This window comes from Lissotriton vulgaris, unplaced genomic scaffold (assembly GCF_964263255.1).
Source record: "Lissotriton vulgaris unplaced genomic scaffold, aLisVul1.2 SCAFFOLD_2828, whole genome shotgun sequence".
NCBI lineage: Eukaryota > Metazoa > Chordata > Amphibia > Caudata > Salamandridae > Lissotriton > Lissotriton vulgaris.
The window spans coordinates 64,142-68,808 of NW_028248544.1; the positions used below are offsets into that span (position 1 = coordinate 64,142).

At 50.9% G+C, this 4,667-nt stretch overlaps 1 pseudogene; it reads left to right on the plus strand.

The window, feature by feature from the left end:
* The first annotated feature begins 1,431 nt into the window (after positions 1–1,431).
* On the plus strand, positions 1,432–2,294 carry LOC147664062 (lactoylglutathione lyase-like; annotated as a pseudogene).
* The last annotated feature ends 2,373 nt before the right edge of the window (positions 2,295–4,667 follow it).

The window sequence follows — 4,667 nt, forward strand, 5'->3', positions numbered from 1 at the left end:
TGAAGACCGTCTTGGCCGCCATCGGGGCACTACATCAACGAGTGGAACTTATAGTCCACAAAATGATCGCCAGTCCATTAGTAACGAGAAGTATGAGACCGGACCCAGCTCCATTGCGAAATCAACAGCGAGCCATGATCCCCACGGTGACTATCATGCTGACGAATATGGGCCCCGTGCAGAAAGAAATAATGAAGTCCTGGTTAGTGTGTCTACAAACGAAAATGAGCCTGTGGCCTTGGAAAAATCGCCATCCTTAACATTGCTGCCGATCGAGGGAGGACCTGTTGGGTCTCCGTTCCAGGTACTTTTTTCCGGATCATAACGCCATCTTTCCCCTCCCTGACTGATTCATCGTGGTCGAGAAGGAAACAATATCTGGTATCGGACTGGGCGAGGGAGATCGTCAGGGACGGAGTAACCCACGAGGGCTTAACACTTTTGACTCTTTCCAGACTTAACTTTTCCAAACTTTTGGTGCTCCTTGACTCTCATGTTAATGCGGTGGTTCGTATGGAAGGGGTTTGCATGAAAGATCGAAAGGGCCAGGGATGAGATTTACGGACTGGGTTCAAGATTGTGGCTTCAATAAATGGGGGATTTGTCATCACTATGATCAAGTTGGGCGGTGTTTACGGCTTCCCCTGCCTGTTTTGTTGATGTTTCTTTTAAAATTATAGCTAATTCACGGGGTTGCTTGTTTCTGGCGGAGGGGAGGGGAGACTGGGAGCCTATATGAAGATATCCTCCTCCACACTTCCTTTTTTTTCCTACTTTTAAAACCTAGTTAGATGGGGCGACAGGCACACTGCTAGTTGGGGTTAGGCGAAAGTCATATGCTGGGGTGCAGGGTGGGGGGTTGGGGTGTTTTGTATTGTGTTTGCTTGTTTTTGTGTTCAGTATCCTATTAATATCCTGATGTCGGGTGCCTTCCTATGGGGTAAGCCTGTTCGATGGGTCTCAGGGGTGATGTTGTTCACATTGATTTGTAGAATGTACCGTGGGTTGGTTTGCATGATTTTTGTGGTCGTAGTTTCACTTTTAGTTCTCTTGCCTTACGCACTCCTGCCACTAGGAAATATCCTGTTTGTAACGCTTCGGTCTCTTGGGGTGGTGGGGTTTGTGATTAATGCTGGCTGATCTGGAAAGAACGTCTCTCCTGTTTTAATGCGGCCGCACGATAGTGACTTTTCATAGCATGGTTTTTGCCCTGGGGAATGCCCATTGATTTATTCTATGTTGGTATAATTGTATTATGTTCCGTGAAGTAAGGTACCTGTAATTGGCTTTTATGTTTTTTCACTTTAATAAAAAGAATTTAAAAAATAAAAAATTAGAATGTAAGGGACCTAGCTTCCGCCTCTCCGCCTAGTTCAGTCCCAGGGTCAGGTCTCCTCTCTTTCGTCCAAAACCCGCCGCCGCAGCGGCATCATGTCCGAAGTCCTGGCGCCGGAGTTGCATGGCCTGTCCAAAGAAGACATGGTTGGCGCGTGCACAGACCGGGACCCCAGCACTAAGGATTACTTGATGGAGCAAACTATGCTTGGGATAAAAGATCCCAAAAAGTCATTAGAATTTTACACCAAAGTTCTTTGAATGACAATCTTGCAGAAATGTGATTTTTCATCTATGAAATGTTCACTTTATTTCATGGGTTATGAAGACAAAAAGGACATTCCCAGCGATAGAAAAGAACGAACAGCATGGACTTTTTCCAGGAAGGCCACAATAGAACTGACTCATAATTGGGGAAGTGAAGAGAGGAGTTATCATTAGGGGTGGGTGGAATTTGCGTAATTGCGTTACGCACATCTCCGCGAAACGGTAAAAAATCTCTGCGAACCTGCAGAAATTCCACGAACATGCAGTATTGCTTGTTCGCGATGCTTTTTTCTTGTTCGCAATCTCTGTTTACGTCCTTGGGGGTAAATATCTTGCGAACACGCATTTTGAGAACGCAAACAAGCAAAAAATTTCACGAAGTTGCGCAACGCAGAATTTTGGACAATTTTGCGTTCTCTGCGGAACGCGAAATTACCCAAATTCCACGAGAGAAACAGAATTTATCACCCAGGCCTAGTTATCATAACGGAAGCTCTGACTCTCGAGGATTTGGGGACATTGGCATTGCATTTCCAGATGTCTACACAGTTTGTCAAAGATTTGAAGATCTAGGAGTAACATCTGTGAAGCAACCAGATGATGGTAAAAAGGAAGGACTTGATTTTATACAGGATCCTGACGGTTACTGGATTGAAATCCTTTGTCCCAACAACATGTTAAATATAATATAAATATCTTAGCTTTTGGGTCCGTGCCATCAAATTTTCGAAGAGATTGCTCCAAGAGGCTGAAAATGAGTATGTACGATAAAAACACTACCTGTTTACAATATTGGAATTCTATATCTTTGTTGTACTTGACATAACATTTTTTTAAAAGACTAACTCCCTTTTTAGGTCTCGTCTGAGACAGCACATAGCTGTCTCTTCGAGACATTTAGCAAGTGGCTTTTAAAAGTGCCATCAGAGGCTTTTGCTGGCCTACAGCTTACATTCACGAGCTCGAGCACGTGCACAGCTGCCATCTGTGTTTTTATTGCTGTAATCAGGCTCCTCTGCTTGCACCACCCCCCTCCCTTTTCCCCCTCCCTCCTGGTCAGCTTCATTTGTGTCTTCTCGCTTTGAATCATGCTCCTCTGCTCGCACACCCCTTCCTTCTCCCCCTCCCTCTTCGTCAGTTTCATTTGCGTCTTCTATCATTGTGAATGCTCCTGCTTCCACCAGGCACACACACGTCACCAGCCATCAGTGCACGCTTCCACCAGGCACACACCCACCAGCCGTCAGTGCACGCTTCCACCAGGCAAACACACCACCAGCCATCAGTCCACGCTTCCACCAGGCACACACACCACCAGCCATCAGTGCAGGCTTCCACCAGGCACACACACCACCAGCCATCAGTGCATGCCTCTACCAGGCACACACACCCCCAGCCGTCAGTGCATGCTTCCACCAGGCACACACACCGCCAGCGTCAGTGCACGCTTCCACCGGACACACACACCAGCAGTCGTCAGTGCACACTTCCACCAGGCACACACACCACCAGCCGTCAGTGCATACTTTCGCCAGGCACACACACTATCAGTTGTCACACACTACCAGCCATCGGTGCACGCTTCCACCAGGCACACACCCCCAGCCGTCATTGCACACTTTCACCAGGCACAAACACCACCAGCCGTCAGTGCACGCTTTCACCTGGCACACACACCACCAGCCATCAGTGTACACTTCCACCAGGCACACACACCACCAGCCATCAGTGCTTGCTTTCACTGGGCACACACACCACCAGCCATCAGTGCACGCTTTCACCTGGCACACACACCACCAGCTGTCAGTGCACGCTTCCACCAGGCACAAACACCACCTGCCGTCAGTGCACGCTTCCACCTGGCACACACACCACCAGCCATCAGTGTACACTTCCACCAGGCACACACAAAACCAGCCATCCGTGCACGCTTTCACTGGGCACACACACCACCAGCCATCAGTGCACGCTTTCACCAGGCACACACCACCAGTCGTCAGTGCACGCTTCCACCAGACACACACACCACCAGCCCTCAGTGCTCGCTTCCACCGGGCACACACACCACCAGCCCTCAGTGCACGCTTCCACCAGGCACACACACCACCAGCCCTCAGTGCTCGCTTCCACCGGGCACACACACCACCAGCCATCAGTACACGCTTTCACCGGGCACACACACCACCAGCCATCAGTGCACGCTTCCAGCGGGCACACACACCACCATCCATCAGTGCATGCTTCCACCAGGCACACACACCACCAGCCATCAGTGCACACTTTCACCAGGCACACACACTACCAGCCATCTGTGCACGCCTCCACCAGCCATACACCACCAGCCGTCAGTGCATGCTTTCACCAGGCACACACACACCACCAGCTGTCGGTGCACACTTTCACTGGGCACACACACCACCAGCGGTCAGTGCACGCTTCCACCCGGCACACACACCACCAGCCGTCAGTGCAAGCTTCCACCAGGCACACACACCACCAGCCATCAGTGCACACTTTCACCAGGCACACACACTACCAGCCGTCACACACTACCAGCCGTCGGTGCACTCTTCCACCAAGCACACACCACCAGCCGTCAGTGCACACTTTCACCAGGCACACACACACACCACCAGCCATCAGTGCACGCTTCCATCAGGCACACGCACTACCAGCCTTCAGTGCACGCTTTCACCAGGCACACACCACCAGCCGTCGGTGCACGCTTTCACCAGGCACACACATACACACCACCAGCCATCGGTGTATGCTTTCACTGGGCACACACACCACCAGCCGTCAGTGCCCACTTCCACTAGGCACACACACACCACCACCCATCAGTGCATACTTTCACCAGGCACACACACTACCAGCTGTCACACACCACCAGCCATGAGTGCACGCTTCCACCAGGCACACACACCACCAGCCATCAGTGCACGCTTCCACCAGGCACACACACTACCAGCCTTCAGTGCACGCTTTCACCAGGCACACACACCGCCAGCCGTCAGTGCACACTTCCACCTAACACACACACCACCAGCCGTCAGTGCATACTT